Below are 20,559 nucleotides of genomic sequence, written 5' to 3'. Positions count from 1 at the left end.
AGGGTGCCTCTGAACTGCTAAGGAAAATTTAGAAGTTTCAGAGTTCAAAAAGCCAGGAAAACCGTTGTAATAGCATGATTATGACCCAAGCTTTTCAATGTAGTTATCCTAATTTGGTAGAAACACAAAGGTCAAGTAATTACCTGTACTTTAGTTTTGTTTTTGTTTTAACAATCCTTTTTAGCCAGAAAACTGGACCACTGATCAGGACCATTTTTAAATAAAAAACTTGCAAGAACAACTTAAGACCATAATTCATTAAAGGGTTATTACTGTAATATATGTGCTTATTTTCCCAACTTGCACATTCAACCATTTTGAATGCTCAATAGATTAATTCATAGCCAAGGGAAAGTTTTTCTAGACTCTAAGACTATTTATTAAGCACTATGGCAAACACAAAATGTAATAAATAAATTTATCTTATATTCAACTCAATGAGCATAACATACCAAATTTTTTAAATGGCAAAACTATTACATGAACTACATAAGCTATGATATAGATTGCATTACAGGAACATTTGTTTTAACAATCTCCTGTAAAATTCTGCCAACCTTTTACTGGCTTTAGCCACAGTTGTTATTATATTAAAAAAGCGAACCTAGATAAACCAAATATAAGGGCATAAATTTATTTTATGTTTTATCAGCATTTGTCTTCTGACTCGATTTTCTCTTAGATTTAGTCTTGCAGTCCTAGGAAGAATAGTCTTATGCAATCAGAGTTGAGATGTGAGTGAATTAGGAAGTGGTCATTTTTCTCTATATAACATCAACCGTGGATATATAGTGGTAAGAGTATGTTCAAACAGGTATGACAATAATATCCCTTCCTTCCCCTCCCCTCCCCTTCGCTCCGCTTCCCTTCCTTCCCTTCCCCTCCTCTCCCCTCTCCTCTCCTCTTTTCTGTAAAGCTCTTATCATTTTCTGTCGCTCTGTATAATTCACTAATTTGTTAAGTTTACTGTTCATTGTCTGCCTCTCCTGGTACATTACAAAGCTTATGAGGGCAGGAATTTTGTTTGTTTTGTTTCTGCTGTATCTTACCTGCCTGTAACTTACTTGACATACAGGAGAAATTTAGTATATATATGTGGAAGAAAGGCAGGAAGGCCAAAAGGAGGGAAGGAAAGAATGGCTACCATTTGAAAGAATTATTAAGGTGAATCAATAAGAAATATATGATAGCAACACAATGAGGTACATCAACAAAATTAGTAAAATCCTTGAGTAAATTTTTTCTTTCTTCTCTTCCACTGGGGTTACATTTCCTCTAAACAATGAGACCTGGCTGAGAGTACCTGGGAGATGAAATCCAATCCATGCCTCCACTTACCAAATCCTGAACCCTGATGTGACTTGTTCTTACCCAGAGGGAGAGCCTTTTCCTAATGAACACAGAGCCCAGTGTGGGCCAGTATGGCCTTTGTAGCTACTCCTAATTTGCTATAATCTTTATTCTTGACCTGATGTTCTGCCAATGCAACACAGATTTCTCTTATTCATACTGATGATTTGCCCTCCATTTAGTGTATTTTTTTCCTATTAAAACAACTTTCTGATTCTTTTTTGCTTAGTCTTATTTCTGTCTTCAAGAGAGACACATTCCACTGATAACCTTCACTGTAGAATTCTATCAGATTAAACACTCAATGAATGAGGATTCCCCTTGCGTACAGAACACAAGGTTTTTTTTTTTTCTGAAATAGAGATCAAACTTGCTATGGAATGAAAGATTAGTCACCATTTTTCACCCCTCCTGGCACCCACATTTTCACCTTGGTTTTAACATGGTTAGAGTATTTCCCTGACCTTTGACTTAGGGCTCAGAGTTGTGATGTACTTTGGCCAGTGGTGCATTGATCAGAGTGATGCTGTATTCTAAAAGGCCTCATGCATTTCCACTTGCCCATTTGTACCTCTGCCATTGCCGCAAATAAAACAAGGCTCAGAGAGCCTGCTGGTAAAGAGAGGGTGGAAGACATGCAGAAGAGAGCCATTCTAGCTGACCCAAAGAACTGCCCTCTGAAGCAGAGGAGCTCCAGCAGCCACAGGGAGAAGAAGATCCACCAGGAAGCCTACACTCAATTAACCAACCTGTAGATTCATATGAATCATCAGTTTTGTTTCAAGCCCCTGAGTTTTGTGTTGGTTTGTTAGGCAGTATTTTTAGACAATGGCTAACTGAAACAAAAGCTAACTCTATTTCTTTTGTGAACACTCCACAGCAACATTTATACACAATTCAAAAACATATACAGTGTGTGACACCCAATACCAAGGCAAGATATTTGCCTGAAAGCAATTATCTAGAGATAATTGAGACTTTGGGAAATGATGAAACTTTTGAATGAACTAAACTCTGGATACTCCATCTTACTCGCTACCTTCTTAAGACAAATAGCTGAGTTTATTGCATTTTATAGGTAAACCTAGACTGAGAAAACCTTTGATTATTATGGTGTTCTTTCAGATGCATAAATATGTAAGAAGGACATCAAAAATATTCTCTTTTCATTATACTACAAACCCAAATTATAGCACTGTTAGCCTCTTCTAATAAATTCTTTTGATATACTCTGGCCCTCAAATTCAAGGTTATAAGTTTGTAGTTATTAACTATTATATTTCAGTTCTGTGATGCTGGGGGCTCTGCAAACTACATTTTTCCTTTACCAGCTACTTTCCTATTAGTTCTGCCAATGGAGGGCACTAAAGTTGCTGAATAGCAGTGAAGAGAGAAGGTACTTGCTTCTTCCAGGGGTCTACTTCTGTCAACCTCATCTCAATAATAGCATCTAAACTCTGAAGTAGCTGTTGGTTCCAGTTTCTTGCTTTCTTCCTTGTTTTTAGGACCAACCTCATGGCATTTGTTTGGAGAAACTAGCAACAGTCTGGTAACACCCTCTTATCCAGGATAGCAGGACACCTTCTTTGACCTCTTAAGATACCAGTCATAGTCAGAGGTTCTCACTTCTGAGAGCTCTATCTCACAGCTTCTCAAAGCATCTTCTCTAGTGTCCTGAAAACATCAATCTCTTCCTCTGTTCCTCGAATTCTAAGGGTGATAGATGCTTCCTTTTCTTACTATCTCTATGTTAATCCAGTGTGCCCTTTTTGACTGTTCATTCTTCCAATAACTCTAAACAATTCCTATATTAGATTCTTTCTGTTGAACTAACTAGTGTGTTTTCCGTTTGCAGTTCCTATATTAGATTCTTTCTGTTGAATTAACTAGTGTGTTTTCCGTTTGCTGGCTGTAGTCTGATGATATGGTACCCAATTTAAATGTCAAACTCCTTAAAGACTAGGCCTTTTGACTTGCTTTTTTGCCTTCTCTGCCCAGCTCATAGCTTGCTATAGAAATGCTTGTTCTATGTATAGTCACGGAAGATTTCCCAGGTCCCATATTCTGATCACTAGGCGTCTGTTTTACATCGTTTGTACCTAATACATTTTGATGTCTATTGGCTTAGTCATGTTAAGTGGTTCATTTGCACTATTCCCCTCATCAGACACTGAGATCTAATTGTCATGCTCTCTGCATCCTTCCAATTGTTTCTCTCTGACATGTTGTCATTATTTGGCTCATTTCTATCCTCAGGGAACAATGCAGCATCCTCATCCTCATCAGCCACTTGATGAGACTGAACAGTGTCAATGACAGCCTGTCTCTCACTTGAGTTTTCATTATCTGCCTCCAATTTGGCAAAACTTCCCTTTGCAAGTGTTGATGTGGGGCTTTCACATTAGGCCTATTAACTTTAAGTAAGGGGTGGCCGTGACCAGTTCTAGTCTAGTTCCCTTGTGCCTCCTTTCCTCATAGTGTTCCACTGGTCATTATTAACTTATAACACACTACTGTGTAATAAAATCTGTAATTAGTACTGAGAAAACAGCTAAGAAGCAATGTCTGAGACTTCCTTCAGCATTCACTGCAGTGTTTTACAAAATCTCAAAATTTTTTCCCTAGGTCAAGCCAGCCCTGAGGTTAATTGGCTCTTCTTTTCCATTATTTCTTCACACATATATTGTTGGTTCTGCATATTGTCACTGAAGCAGAGTCCTCCACATGCCATAGTAGAATTTGGTATTGACTACAAGGTTCAGAGATGAAGTTTTTTCACTTTTTGTTTTTTTTACCCCAAACTAACAAGATGATTGGTGATTTGTATATCTCAAGAAAATTTCTCCTAAAACATCAGCTTGAAGTGTTATCCATGTCAAATGTCTATGCACTTTTGCCATTTATTTTCCAAGTATAAAACACTTGGTAGCAGCCTCTGAAGAGAACTATTTGATATTGCATCCTATGTCTAATGCTCACCTATGAGTTCTTTGGAAGACAGGAAAGCAAACAACCAAAGTGAATTGGAATTGAACTGAGTGCAACACTCAGGACATTTTCAAAGTGGATTTCTAAATACAAAAAATGTATCTATACCCACAGTTTTTTTCCTTCCTTCTTTCCTTCCTTCCTTCCTTCCTTTCTTTCTTTCTTTCTCTTTCTTTCCTTCATCAGCTACATTCCATGGAATCTGACTTTTATACCTGCCATCATGTATGACTGAATGGTAACCAAATGGAAGAAAACATTGAAAAGGGGGTGGGGAGTCTTATTTTAGTAACAGAAAATGTAAATTCAGAATTTTGATGTATTTATTTTAGTTGTTTTACCTACGGAAGATCCCTCTCCCTTCCCTTTCTCCAAGGAAATTTAATGGCTACTGGGTGGTAATCAGACATAAGTTTATAAAATACTAGATATTGTTTTAGGGAAAAGTTTGGAAGGGTAGTGATTTAGGGAAGAAAACAGGTAGAAGGTGAAATTCTGAAGACCAGAAGTTTCACTGAATAAACTTTGTAATGAAGAAGACTGGTTGAAAAGCAAGAACTATTTCCCATGGATTTTTTCAAACTGCTAAGAAAGTATGCTATCACCATTTTCCCTGCCATGTCTTTTTTGTTTCCTACTTAGAGGCAGGATGTTAAGGAGTGCAGGATCAATGCAATAATGATGTAAATAACGTATAGTATCTTCTTCTGGCTCCAAGAGTGGTGGCATTTCTGGAAGGAAGAAAACTGGGTCACACAGACAGTGCATGAATTTGAGATGACCCACAAAGGACAGTGCTGCACGTTTCCATATCTAGAGTCTTTTTCTGGGTCAAAAGAATGCACTTTGCCTTTGCTTCAGGCAACTTGAGCCAGCTGGACTCCATCCAGGAAGATAATGCTGACAAATCCCAGGGAAGCAGGAAGCAGCAGCTCCTCTCTCACTGTATGCTATGTGATATCACCATCTCTTGTAAAAGTCTCGTCCACTTGACATGTAGTAATAACTAAACCATACATATCTGTGTTTGTCAGAGGCCAAATAGTAGCCTTGAGTATTGAGTCAGAAGTTTCTGCACCTACAGGTGACACAGCATACTCTATAAAGCACTTCTATTTATGAAGGATTAAAATCATCTCTAATTCTTAATGGAGAGTGAAAAAGGATTTATGGAACGCCTACTATGAACTAGCCCTTGTTCTATGTACTTATATATATGCTCACTTAATGCTAAGAATGACAATTATTTGTTTTGTAGATCAACAAACTGAATATTGGAATCATTAAGAAGAACTCTGGAATGAAGCTCTTGTTATCCTTAGTTGAGAGAAGAAGAAAGTGAACTTAATTTGTGTCCTAGGAAATATGAGCATGAATACAGATGATAGTATTATTTTTAATAGAGAAAAACAGTGCTGTAAATAACTCAAGTGGAAGAAGTTTAAGTAAGTTGGTTTTGGTATATATATATCACCAATGGAATACTGTAAAGCAATGGCTATAAATAAAATACATCTATACCTATCAACGTGGATAACATCATGAAAAACATGATGTTGAATGAAAATTTCTAAAAACAGAAAAATATGATTCTATTAATATGGAAAATACATAAAATGAAAAAAATATATTATTTAGGAACACAAAGATATGCTGTAAAACTGCAAAGGAAAACAAAAAAATAACAGATAAAAAAAGTCCTCTGGAGTAGGGAGAGGGATTTGGGAAAAGGTATTCAGGAAGCTGGATAAAATTCTGTTTCTTTAACTGTATGGTGGATACCTAGGAGTAAAATTTTATTATTGTTTTAAACTGTACAGATTCATTATAGACACTCTTTATGCATGAGGCAAAAAAAGGACAAGAAAATAAAGACAAAGTAATCAACTTGTAATATGATAAATTCAGAGCCCTGTCCACCATGCTATAACAGCCATGAATGATGTCCAAAATTCTGTTTACTTCCACAAATAAGCAGAAATCTTTGTTAAGACACTAAAGAAGAGATATGGAGGACTGAATATAAGAAACAGTGTGTATAAATGCATACAGGAAAGTTTATCCAAGATATATAAAGAAATCATAAAACTCAGTAGAATAAAGCCAAACAATCCTATTAAAAATTGGGCAGAGGATCCCACTACTGGGCATATATCCTGAGAAAACCATAATTCAAAAAGAGTCATGTACCGCAATATTCACTGCAGCTCTATTTACAATAGCCAGGACATGGAAGCAACCTAAGTGTCCATCAACAGATGAATGGATAAAGAAGATGTGGCACATATATACAATGGAATATTACTCAGCCATAAAAAGGAACAAAATTGAGTTATTTGTAATGAGGTGGATGGATCTAGACTCTGTCATACAGAGTGAAGTAAGTCAGAAAGAGAAAAACAAATACCATATGCTAATGCATATATATGGAATCTAAAAAAATGGTACTGATGGACCTAGTGGCAGGGCAGGAATAAAGACACAGACGTAGAGAACAGACTTGAGGACACAGTGGGGGTGGGGAAGCTGGGACGAAGTGAGAGAGTAGCACTGACATGTATACACTACCAAATGTAAAATGGATGGCTAGTGGGAAACTGCTGCATAGCACAGGGAGATCAGCTCAATGCTTTGCGAGGGGTGGGATAGAGAGGGTGGGAGGGAGGCTCAAGAGGGAGGGGATATGGGGATATATGTATACATATAGCTGATTCACCTTGTTGTACAGCCAAAACTAACACAACATTGTAAAGCAATTATACTTCAATAAAGATATAAAAAAAATTGGGGAGAGGAACTGAATAGTCATTTTTCCAAAGAAGACATACAGATAGCCAACAGGTATATGAAAAGAAGCGCAGCATCACTAATCATCAGGGAAATGCAAATCAAAACCACACCACACTGAGATATCATCTCACATCTGTTAGAATGGCTGTCATCAAACAGACAAGAGATAACAAGTATTGGTGAGGATGCAGAGAAAAGAGAACCTTTGTGCACTGTTGGTAGGAATGTAAATTCGTGCAGCTACTATGGAAAAGAGTATGAGAGTTTCTCAAAAAATTAATAATAGAACTACCATATGACCCAGCAATTCCACTTCTGGGTATTTATTCAAAGGAAAAAAAACATTAACTTGAAAAGATATCTGCACTTCCATGTTCATTGTGGCATTATTTACATAGTTGAGATATGGAAACAGCCTAAGTGTTCATTGATGGATGAGTGAATAAGTGGAATATTATACAGCCATAAAAAAGAATAAAATCTTGTCATTTGAGAAAACATGGATGGACCTTGAGGGCACTATGCTAAGTGAAATAAGTGAGGCAGAGAAAGATAAATACCCTATGATCTCATTTATATATGGAATCTAAAAAAGAAGCCAAAAACCAAAAATTGAACTTATAGACACAGAGAACAGACTGGTGGTTGCCAGAGGTGGGGTGGGTGGATGAAATGGGTGAAGGGGGCCAAAAGCTATAAACTTCCAGTTATAAAATAAATAAGTTGTGGGGCATTTAATGTACAGCATGGTGACTATAGTTAATAATGCTGTAGTGTATATTTGAAAAGTTGCTAAGAAAGTGGATCTTAAAAGTTCTCATCATGAGAAAAAATATTGCAACTGTGTAGCAATGGGTGTTAAGTAGACTTATTTTGTAATCATTTCACAATATATACATATATTGAATTATTATGTTGTACACCTGAAACTAATATAATGTTGTATGTCAATTAAATCTCAATTAAAAAGGAGAAAGTATAGACTTTATTTTCAACCCTGACCCTAGCTTGTTCATTCACTTGACTTCTCATTTAGCCCCTTTGTTAGTTCACATTCTATAGATGCTGTGTATTAGTGTCCTTCAAACACTTATAATCCAAATGAGAATTTAAAAGATTTACCGAGATGTATTGAATGACCCTTGCCCCAAATCTCTAGATATAGGTAAATAAATTATAATAAGGGTTTAAAGACTGGAAATAAATTGGTGGTGAATGAAATTATAGGGTTAAATTTCTGGAGCACATTGCAGTACTATAAGCATAATTATAATCTCTCATTTTAGATAATAATTCAGAAGGCAGAGACAAAGTCTGTTATAATTCTTTTTGAATTGTTCCCAGTAGTTATAACATTTTGAATGCTAAAATGGAAAGATTGTCTTTATGGCAATCTCTATTTTTCAATGTTTATTTAGGAAAAGCACTTGAGATTATTTTAATGGGAGAGAAAATTAAAGATTATTTTGACAGTTTTGGTACACCTACAAACAAAGCAAGGGTGATAAAATGGGAATTATTTGTCTTGAACCAGCGGTTATAGAAGAGCTTTGGGCTAAGAATCAGCAGATCTATTATTTAGTCCCTGCTTTGTCACAAATTCCCTGTCTGAATCATCACTATGAAAGTTTTGGGGAGAAAATTGCCTCCAAAGTCGTGTTCACCCTTGTTGATCTTTTCTCCAAAGCATGCCATGCTTACCAGATGATTTTTCCCCTCTTTAACCCCAGAATGTGATATTTTCTGCTTGGTGCTCTGTCCTGGAGGCCAGCTCTGCACTTTCCATTACGGGTACAGGCAGGTGCCCCCAGCCCTCTCCTATCGTGATTGGCTGGGAGCCTGGAACCATAAAATGGCGCCCGTACCTCTGTTTCTACAAAGCTGCTGGGCTGTTTCCGCTTTGCAGCTGCCTGTCTTGAATGCCAAGTTCTAGTTGCGAGTGCTGACTGGCCACCTGGCCATGCAGCCAGCTGCCACTTACAGCTTGAGGCTAATATATAAGTATTCTGATGCCTAACCTAAGCCTCCTCTGAGCTCACTTCTGCTCCCAGTTCTTCTTCTCAGTGAGAGTTAAATCAGGATTGATTCCCTTCTTCTTCCCTCATGTGCTTCCTTCTTCTTTTCCTTTCTGTGTAAAACAAATATTTGCAAATTGCCTATTAAGTGCTCTGCATTGTGTGAGGATAGAGTCTTTTATTTATATCTATGCAAATATGTGAAAATTGAGGTTTCACATGCAGGGAAAAGTGAAGTAAAGTCTCTCAAACATAAAAAAAGAAAAAGAGTTACCAAATTCCATTCCCGTAGCCAACAAAATTTCATTTCCCCATCGTTCTTGGAAGTCACCTGCTCCCAAATGTTGCTTGGTGCATTTAAATGCTATTCAACAATCCCAGCTGACAGTTGTTGGCTGACTGTTTCTGACATAGCTCATATCTCTCTCACGATGTTTTTGTTTTGGTATACAGGCAGAGCCGTGTATCGGACAGTTAACCTAATATATTTGTTATTCTCTTGGGTGCCTTTTTGCAGCTAAAAATGATTCCATGTTGTTTCCTAATGGGAATTTTGGTCCAACACTGAGTGGTAGTAGCTGGTCAATCCTTAGGTTTAATCCCCCAGCATCTTCTCTTTGCTTTTAAGAGCTCATTGGACAAAAACCAAGGTAGCAGTTAGAATCCAGAGGAACCCAGAGGGAGATGTTTATGAATGCATGGTGAGAGCATATCTGACAATTCCTATTTTGGTTGTTCAAATTCTCCCCTGGTGTTTGCGAGTATCTTGACAATTAGAAGAAAATATTACCTCCTAAAAATTGCATCTTCATTTCAAACTAAAGAACTAAAACAATACTTAACTTTATGGAAGTTGGATGAACTTTTATCTCTTTTCTTTCTTTCTTTCTTTCTTTCTTTCTTTCTTTCTTTCTTTCTTTCTTTCTTTCTTTCTTTCTTTCTTTATCTTTCTGTAATAAAGCTTATTGGTATAAATATAAATAATTAGTTCTGGAATGTTTTGCCATCTGACCTATTTTCTTCATAATCAGACGACACACCTTTCCTATTAGTGTCAAATCCTCTGCCCTGGGCTGATTTTGGCTTTGAGATCTTAAATCATAGACTCATCAAGTGTACATTGGGACTGAAACCAAGACCTTTATAAAATGTGAAATAAATGCAATAGTTTACAGATAAAAGTGCATCCTCAAATGCTTCTCACTACATATCTCTGATCAGAATAAACAAATTTACAAATACATGTAGCAATATTTGTTGCAATATATGTCCTTTAATGAAGTCATACTTTCAGATGAATTTTTTCATACTTTAAATCCTCACAGGGACATTGACCTGAATGTGTGGGCCCATTGGAGAAGAACAAAGGGTTTATACAGTCTCTGCCAACATTGTTTCTTCCTAAAGTGATGCTGGAGAAAGATGCAAATGGATATATTTAGACCCCACAGTCTCATTTCTCTTTATAAAAGAGCATTACCAAAGCCAACCACACTGCTTTGTGACATAATGGGTAGGGGGCTGACATGCTCACACAAACAGGGGCATCAAGGGGCTGCTTCAGGGGTTGATTTCTTGCCAAATAGTGAATAATCTTATAATCAAATGTGCAGCAATAAGAGACCCAGCCGGGAGGATTAAGGACTAAGTATCTATTGGACTGCCTGATCTCTTTGTTCTTCAGGTTTAGAGTAGGATAAATGAAAAGGGGGAGGCCAAGAGGGAGTGGTTTAATATAAAATAAATTGTCTAAAAGGGATCAGTGAAAGCAGGATTTTCGATGGGTCAAAGACTGAGCTAGCTGATTTTTTATTTTAAAACTAAGACAGGATAGAGGTATGGGGATAAAGTAGGAAATCAGATAAGAAAAACAAAGGATGCAGGCATATTGGCCTTAAATAGTCTTTTTCTGTTTCTGAGATTTCTTATGTTCTTGTGCTCTGAGCCAAGATCAATTGAGATTAATCAGTTGTATAGAAAGCATTGTGATAGCATTGAAGGTTTTTAAAGTTTAAATTTGTTTATTGAACACAATTTGGTTAGCATCAGGTGCTGAAGTTATAGACACCAACACTAGCATAGAAATTACTTTATTTAGCTCCCAGTTGTAAGTTTCTATAGCAACTGGGTCCTATACCAGAAAGCTGAGATTCTAGAGCTCAAGTGATTCAGTCAGAGATGGCAATATCATATTTGGGGGCACTTACTCCCTCTTTCCATTTTCTACCTCTGTTTTGTGAAAAGTTTCTTCAGTGTGGCTGTCTGCTTAGTCATACTTTTAATTACACCTTTTGCTCTGAACCTTCTCCTCTTGGCAGCAGTAGAAAGTGTCTATTTTGGTTGTATTTTGATTTCCATTGACCAGTTAGTATGTTGAGTAGAGGAGGTGGATGTGATCTGCTTTAAATATAGTTGAAAATTCTGAATAGTGAGGAAAGTGTCCATAGTGCCAAGTTTAGTTAGCCACTCCAGGCAGAAATTAAGATGTTAATTCTAAAAGGAAACCTAATCAAATTTCTACATTATGCTTTCATTCTATTCATAAATGCAATGTAATGATCCTTTTAAATATATAGAATGTCCCTTATGAAGTTTTTTTTTAATTTTAAATAAACATATACTTGGAAGAAAATTTATTTTATTTTTGTGTTTTACAAATGAACATTTTTATTGTAACAAATAGGCATTTTCTGGAGAGGCTTGTTATGGTTGAAGTAATATTTTATGATGGTAGTTTAGCCAATACTGCAGAAATGCTTAGGGAATAATAATTACATCTGGGTTCCAATTGTGAGAATAATCACTACATTAAAAAAAAATAAACATAGTAGCATTCCCTCTGTCCATGTTTTTGAATGGTTCTGATCCAAACATATATAGATAAATAGGTAGATAAAACTTAGATAAAATAAACCCAAACATGAAATGCATATTTTAAATAATGTCATTTTTTGATGAGACTCCCTGTTTTAGAAGAACTGGCTTTTGATATTTGAAATAATCACTAACTGACTGGTTTAAAGACTAGTTAGCAGAAGAGTGCTTGCCATGTAACACATGACATAGAATTTGTTTGGAGAATGACAAGAATACACCATAAAAACAAGAATTCTACATGTGCTCCAATAAAACAAAACAAAACAAAAGATTTCCACTAAATGTTCACATTTATTGCTAACTTGGGCCTATTAACATTTAGAAAATACAGTTTCTAAGAGGCAGCTGCTAGAGATTGGCCAATTATAATTCACAATTCAAAGAGAAAATCTTATTTGACTCTAAAATTCTGTGCTTGTTTTCTCCTTTCATGAATTATCACATAGCCAAAGCACAGTGTGTGTGAGAGGAAGGATAAAACAGACTTGCTTCCTGTCTGTAAAAATGCATCACCTTAGATGACCTTAGTTCTTTTTGCGCTAAATAAGGAGTTTACTTCTAATTTTACAACCGATTTAATTATAATAAAAACAATTGTGTGAATAAAATAGATTGTGATTATCTATCTCCGTTTTCAGTTTCTGTGAGGAATCTTGAAATGTCACCAGCTCTGTAGGAGGGTGTTTGAGTCATTTATCACAGTGTGCCTCCTATATTGTGATATATCCAAAAGTCATATCAGACCAATGCTTAGTCTCTCAGACAAGCAGTCTTCAGAGCTGTGTTAAAATTCTGAGTGATAATTGTTCTTTTTTTCCCCTAAATTTATTTATTTATTTATTTGTGGCTGTGTTGGGTGTTTGTTGCTGCGCGGGCTCTCTCTAGTTGTGGTGAGTGGGGGCTACTCTTCGTTGCGGTGCGGTGCGCGGGCATATTACGGTGGCTTCTCCTGCAGAGCACAGGCTCTAGGTGCGTGGGCTTCAGTAGCTGCGGCACGCGAGCTCAGTAGTTGTGGCGTATGGGCTTACTTGCTCCGCGGCATGTGGGATCTTCCCGGACCGGCCTTGAACCCGTGTCCCCTGCATTGGCAGGTGGATTCTTTTTGTTTGTGTGTGTGATGTAAATTAATATTTAAATAGGACAGTCCTTCTGGATTTTGTTTACATTTGGTTAATTACTTTGTTTCTTTTTTCACACCTGACTGGTCCTAGGATCTTTCCCAAGATATGTGCACAACTTTTTTTTAATTAATTTTTTAAATATATAAATATGTTTTATGTTTTGAATTTTATTTTTTTTATACAGCAGGTTCTTATTAGTTATTTATTTTATACATATTAGTGTATATATGTCAACCCCAATCTCCAAATTCATCCCACCACCACCACCACCCCCTGCCCCACTTTCCCCACTTTGGGTCCATATGTTTGTTATCTACATCTGTGTTTCTATTTCTGCCTTGCACACCAGTTCATCTGTACCATTTTTCTAGATTCCACATATATGCGTTAATATATGATATTTGTTTTTCTCTTTCTGACTTACTTCACTCTGTATGATGGTCTCTAGGTTGATCCACGTCTTTACAATGACCCAATTTCATTCTTTTCTATGACTGAGTAATATTCCATTGTATATATGTACCAATTCTTCTTTATCCATTCATCTGTTGATGGGCATTTAGGTTGCTTCCATGGCACAGCTATTGTAATAGTGCTGCAATGAACATTGGAGTGCATATGTCTCTTTTTTTTAACATCTTTATTGGAGTATAATTGCTTTACGATGTTGTGTTAGTTTCTTCTGTATAACAAAGTGAATCAGCTATATGTATACATATATCCCCATATCCCCTCCCTCTTGCATCTCCCTCCCACCCTACCTATCCCACCCCCTAGGTGGATGAAAAGCACCGAGCTGATCTCCCTGTGTGATACAGCTGCTTCCCACTAGCTATCTATTTTACATTTGGTAGTGTATATGTCAATGCTACTCCCTCACTTCGTCCCAGCTTATCCTTCCCCCTCCCTGTATCCTCAAGTCCATTCTCTACATCTGCATCTTTATGCCTGTCCTGCCCCTAGGTTCATCAGAACCATTTTTAATATTTTTTAGATTACATATATATGTGTTAGCATATGGTATTTGTTTTTCTCTTTCTGACTTCCTTCACTCTGTATGACAGACTCTAGGTCCATCCACCTCACTACTAATAACTCAATTTCGTTTCTTTTTATGACTGAGTAATATTCCATTGTATATATGTGCCACATCTTCTTTATCCATTCATCTGTCATTGGGCACTTAGGTTGCTTCCATGTCCTGGCTATTGTAAATAGTGCTGCCATGAACATTGTGGTACATGACTCGTTTTGAATTATGGTTTTCTCAGGGTATATGCCCAGGAGTGGGATTGCTGGGTCATATGGTAGTTCTAATTTTAGGTTTTTAAGGAACCTCCATACTGTTCTCCATAGTGGCTGTATCAATTTACATTCACACCAACAGTGCAAGAGGGTTCCCTTTTCTCCATACCCTCTCCAGCACTTAATGTTTCTAGATTTTTTGAGGATGGCCATTCTCACTGGTGTGAGGTGATACCTCATTGTAGTTTTGATTTTTATTTCTCTAATGATTAGTGATGGTGAGCCTCTTTTCTTGTGTTTTTTGGCAATCTGTATATGTTCTTTGGAGAAATGTCTATTTAGGTCTTCTGCCCATTTTTAGATTGGGTTGTTTGTTTTTTTGATATTGAGCTGCATGAGCTTCTTGTATATTTTGTAGTTCATCCTTTGTCAGTTGCTTTGTTTGCAAATATTTTCTCCCATTCTGAGGGTTGTCTTTTGGTCTTGTATATGGTTTCCTTTGCTGTGCAAAAGCTTTAAAGTTTCATTAGGTCCCATTTGTTTATTTTTGTTTTTACTTCCATTTCTCTAGGAGGTGGGTCAAAAAGGATCTTGCTGTGATTTATGACATAGAGTATTCTGCCTATGTTTTCCTCTAAGAGTTTGATAGTGTGTCACCATATATTTAGGTCTTTAATCCATTTTGAGTTTATTTCTCTGCATGGTGTTAGGGAGTGTTCTAATTTCATTCTTTTACCTGTAGCTGTCCAGTTTCCCAGGACTACTTATTGAAGGGGCTGTCTTTTCTCCATTGGATATTCTTGCCTCCTTTATCAAAGATAAGATGACCATATGTGCGTGGGTTTATCTCTGGGCTTTCGATCCTGTTCCACTGATATATATTTCTGTTTTTGTGCCAGGAGCATACTGTCTTGATTACTGTAGCTTTATAGTATAATCTGAAGTCAGGGAGTCTGATTCCTCCAGTTCCGTTTTTCTTTCTCAAGATTGCTTTGGCTATTTGGGGTCTTTTGTGTTTTCATTCAAATTGTGAAATTTTTTGTTCTAGTTCTGTGAAAAATGCCAGTGGTAGTTTGATAGGGATTGCATTGAATCTGTAGATTGCTTTGGGTAGTAGAGTCATTTTCAGAATGTTGATTCTTCCAATGCAAGAACATGGTATATCTCTCCATCTGTTTGTATCATCTTTAATTTCTTTCATCAGTGTCTTACAGTTTTCTGCATACAGGTCTTTTGCCTCCTTAGGTAGGTTTATTCCTAGGTATTTTATTCTTTTTGTTGCAGTGGTAAATGGGAGTGTTTCCTTAATTTCTCTTTCAGATTTTTCTTCATTAGTGTATAGGAATGCAAGAGATTTCTGTGCATTAATTTTTGTATCCTGCTACTTTACCAAATTCATTGAGTAGCTCTAGTAGTTTTCTGATAACATCTTTAGGATTCTCTTAGTATCATGTCATCTGCAAACAGTGACAGTTTTACTTCTTCTTTTCCAGTTTGTATTCCTTTTATTTTTCTTTTTCTTCTCTGATTGTTGTGGCTAGGACTTCCAAAACTATGTTGAATAACAGTGGTGAGAGTAGACATCCTTGTCTTGTTCCTGATCTTGGAGGAAATGCTTTCAGTTTTTCACCATTGAGAATGATGTTTTCTGTGGGTTTGTCGTATATGGCCTTTATTACACTGAGTTAGGTTCCCTCTATGCCCACTTTCTAGAGAGTTTTTATCATAAATCAGTGTTGAATTTTGTCAGAAGCTTTTTCTGCATCTATTGAGATGATCATATGGTTTTTATTCTTCAGTTTGTTAATAAGGTGTATCACATTGATTGTTTTTCATATATTGAAGAATCCTTGCATCCCTGGGTTAAATCCCACTTGATCATGGTGTATGATCCTTTTAATGTGTTGTTGGATTCTGTTTGCTAGTATTTTGTTGAGGATTTTTACATCTATGTTGATCAGTAATATTGGTCTGTAATTTTCTTTTTTTGTAGTACCTTTGTCTGGTTTTGTTGTTAGGGTGATGGTAGCCTTGTAGAATGAGTTTGGGAGTCTTCCTTCCTCTGCAATTTTTTGGAAGAGTTTGAGAGGGATGGGTGTTAACTCTTCTTTAAATGTTTGAAAGAATTCACCTGTAAAGCCATCTGGTCCTGGATTTTTGTTGGTTGGAAGATTTTTAATCACAATTTCAATTTCATTACCTGTGATTGGTCTGTTCATATTTTCTGTTTCTTCCTGGTGCAGTCTTGGAAGGTTATACCTTTCCAATAATTTGTATGTTTCCTCCAGGTTTTCCATTTTATTGGTGTAGAGAGCCTGTAGTAGTCTCTTATGATGTTTTGTATTTTTGTGGTGTCTGTTGTACTTCTCCTTTTTCATTTCTAATTTTATTGGTTTGAATTCTGTCCCTCTTTTTCTTGATGAGTCTGGCTAAAGGTTTATCAATTGTGTTGAGCTTCTCAAAGAAACAGCTTTCAACTTGTTTTATCTTTGCTATTGTTTTCTTTGTTTCTATTTCATTTATTTCTGCTCTGATCTTTATGATTTCTTTCCTTCTAATTACTTTGGGTTTTGTTTTTCTTTCTTTCTCTAGTTCCTTTAGGTGCAAGGTTAGATTGTTAATTTGAGATTTTTCTTGTTTCTTGAGGTAGGATTGTATTGATATAAACTTCCCTCTTAGAACTGGTTTTGCTGCATCCCAGAGGCTTTGGAACATCATGTTTTCATTGTCATTTGTCTCTAGGTGTTTTGTGATTTCTTCAGTGATCTCTTGGTTAGTTAGCAGCATACTGTGTAGTCTCCATGTGTTTGTGTTTTTTATGTGTTTTTCCTGTAATTTATTTCTAATCTCATAGTTTTGTGGTTGGAAAAGATGCTTGATATGATTTCAGTTTTCTTAAATTTACCGAGGCTTGTTTTGTGACCCAAGATGTGATCTATCCTGGAGAATGTTCTGTGTGCACTTGAGAAGAAAGTGTAATCTGCTGTTTCAGACGGAATGTCCTATAAATATCAATTAAATCTATCTGGTTGTGTCACTTAAATGTTGCGTTTCCTTATTAATTTTCTGTTTGGATGATCTGTCCATTGGTGTACGTGAGGTGTTATTATTTTGTTACTGTCGATTTCCCCTTTTATATCTGTTAGCATTTGCCTTATGTATTGAGGTGCTTCTATGTTGGGTGCATATATATTTATAATTGCTATATATTTTCTTGGATTGATCGCTTGATCATTATGTAGTGTCCTTCCTTGTCTCTTGTAACATTCTTTATTTTAAAGCCTATTTTATCTGATATGAATATTGCTACTCCTGCTTTCTTTTGATTTCTATTTACATGGAATATCTTTTTCCATCCCCTCACTTTCAGTCTGTATGTGTCCCTAGGTCTGAAGTGGGTCTCTTGTAGAAAGCATATATGTTGGTCTTGTTTTTTTATCCATTCAGCAAACCTGTGTCTTTTGGTTGGAGCATTTAATCCATTCACATTTAAGGTAATTATCTGTATTTATGTTCCTATTAACATTTTCTTTATTGTTTTGGGTTTGTTTTTGTAGATCCTTTTCTTCTCTTGTGTTTCCCACTTATCGAAGTTCCTTTAGCATTTGTTGTAGAGCTGGTGTGGTGGTGATGAATTCTCTTAGCTTTTTCTTGTCTGTAAAGCTTTTGATTTCTCCATCAAATCTGAATGAGATCCTTACCAGGTAGAGTAATCTTGGTTGTAGATTCTTCCCTTTCAACACTTTAAATATATTGTGCCAGTCCTTTCTGGCTCATAGAGTTTCTGCTGGGAAATCAGCTGTTAACCTAATGAGAGTTCCCTTGTATGTTATTTGTCATTTTTCCCTCGTTGTTTTCAATACTTTTTCTTTTTCTTTAATTTTTGTCAGTTTGATTACTATGTGTCTTGGCATGCTTCTCCTTGGGTTTATCCTGTGTAGGACTCTCTGCACTTCCTGGACTTGGGTGGCTGTCTCCTTTCCCATGTTAGGGAAGTTTTCAGCTATAATCTCTTCAAATATTTTCTTGGGTACTTTCTCTCTTCTCCTTCTGGGACCCCTATAATGTGAATGTTGTTGTGTTTAATGTTTTCCCAGAGGTCTCTTAGGCTGTTTTCATTCTTTTTTCTTTATTCTGTTCTGTGGCAGTGAATTCCACCATTCTGTTCTCTAGGTCACTTATCCATTCTTCTGCCCCAGTTATTCTGCTATTGATTCCTTCCAGTGTATTTTTCATTTCAGTTATTGTATTGTTAATCTCTGTTTGTTTGTTCTTTAATTCTTCTAGGTCTTTGTTAAACATTTCTTGCATCTTCTTGATCTTTGACTCCGTTCTTTTTCCGAGGTCCTGGGTCTTGTTCACTATCCTTTTTCTGAATTCTTTTTCTGGAAAGTTGCCTATCTTCACTTCATTTAATTGTTTTTCTGGGGTTTTATCCTGTTCCTTCATCAGGGACATAGCCCTCTGCCTTTTCATTTTGTCTATCTTTCTATGAATATGGTTTTCATTCCACAGCCTGCAGGATTGTAGTTCTTCTTGCCTCTGCTGTCTGCCCTCTGGAGGATGGGGCTATCTAAGAGGCCTGTGCAAGCTTCCTGATGGGACGGACAGGTGGTGGGTAGAGCTGGGTGTTGCTCTGGTGGGCAGAGCTCAGTAAAACTTTAATCCGCTTGTCTGCTGATCGGTGTGGCCTAGTTTCCCCCCTGTTCATTGTTTGCCCTGAGGCGATCCAAGACTGGAGCCTACCTGGGCTCTTTGGTGGGGCTAATGGTGGACTCTGGGAGGGCTCACGCCAAGGAGTAATTCCCAGAACTTCTGCTGCCAGTGTCCTTGTCCTCATGGTCAGCCACAGCCACACCCCACCTCTACAGGTGACCCTCCAACACTAGCAGGTAGGTCTGGTTCAGTCTCCTATGGGGTCACTGCTCCTTTCCCCTGGGTCCTGATGCACACAGTAATGTTTTATGCCCTCCAAGAGTGGAGTGTCTGTTTTCCCCCATCCTGTCTAAGTCCTACAATCAAATCCTGCTAGCCTTCAAAGTCTGATTCTCAGGGAATTTCTCCTTCCATTCCCTGATCCCCAGGTTGGGAAGCCTGATGTGGGGCTCAGAACCTTCACTCCAGTGGGTGACTTCTGTGGTATAATTGTTCTCTAATTTGTGAGTCACCCACCCGTGGTTATGGGATTTGACTTTGTTGTGATTGCACCCCTCCTACTATCTCATTGCAGCTTCATCTTTGTCTTTGGATGTGTGGTATCTCTTTTGGTGGGTTTCAGTGTCTTCCTATCAATGATCGTTTAACAGTTAGTTGTGATTCTGGTGTTCTTGCAAGAAGGGAGACAGGCAGGTTCTTAACCACTGCGCCAGTAGGGAAGTCTGATCATTGTTCTTTTAACAAACTATGCATAGAGAAAATATTTGATGAGTAAAGAGCGGTTATCAGCTTATCCTCACATTTGTGAATATCAGGGTTTAGAACTTTTACAATATGGATTCTTTCATAAATTGTTGAATTTCCTTTTCCTTTTCAAATTCATCCATGATATAATTCTTCTTCAGGTAACTAATCATAGTATTAATTTAAAACTTATTGGGTCACCTATGTAGTAACTTGATTAAATAGTTAAATGGCTACTTAGAATAACATTGCATAGAATATAGAACTTGGAAACAGCAAACTGGATTTCTCAGTATTTTACTGCAGAAAGAAAAACAGCAATAAGTGAAAAATAAATGATTCATACAAGTTGGTTTTGTTAGCTAAATCAAAACAGGTTTATTTAAAAATATATATTTTAGTCATAACCAGTTTTTATAATCACTACCCAATCATAATTGATTCTCATTATTTTTTGTAGAAACAACAAAAATGAATCAAAATCCAAAGATTAGAGTATCAGAAGATTTTTGTGTGTTACCTGCAAAAAAGAACAGATCTGGGCTACTCTCTTTACAAGGCTTGTTAGCAAGTTTGGCTGGTGTCTGAGAACTTGGCTTCTGAAACATTGCCTAACTGATATGGTAATTTTGCTGGGGCTAGACTCTTTGTGCAAACAATATAATTTATAGCGACATCTGCTTTCCTTCTGTGAGTCGGTATTTTGATAGTTGTTAGGCAGAGAATGCCTATGTGATCAGTCCCCAATAAAAACCCTAAACTCTGAGTTTAAA

The 20,559-nt window shown here is 36.8% G+C and overlaps 1 long non-coding RNA gene across 1 annotated transcript in view; it reads left to right on the top strand.

The window, feature by feature from the left end:
• The window catches only part of LOC132521262 (uncharacterized), a 200,910-nt gene extending 180,561 nt beyond the window's left edge, over positions 1-20,349 (top strand). Inside the window, exons 3-4 of the long non-coding RNA XR_009540784.1 lie at positions 5,597-5,783; positions 20,247-20,349. This is a non-coding gene — a long non-coding RNA (uncharacterized LOC132521262). The remainder of the gene's footprint in view (positions 1-5,596; positions 5,784-20,246) is intronic.
• Positions 20,350-20,559: the final 210 nt, after the last annotated feature.

This window comes from Lagenorhynchus albirostris, chromosome 5, assembly GCF_949774975.1.
Source record: "Lagenorhynchus albirostris chromosome 5, mLagAlb1.1, whole genome shotgun sequence".
Lineage (NCBI taxonomy): Eukaryota > Metazoa > Chordata > Mammalia > Artiodactyla > Delphinidae > Lagenorhynchus > Lagenorhynchus albirostris.
Note: the sequence above shows the minus strand (reverse complement) of the source record. Positions and strands in the feature narration are given on the sequence as shown.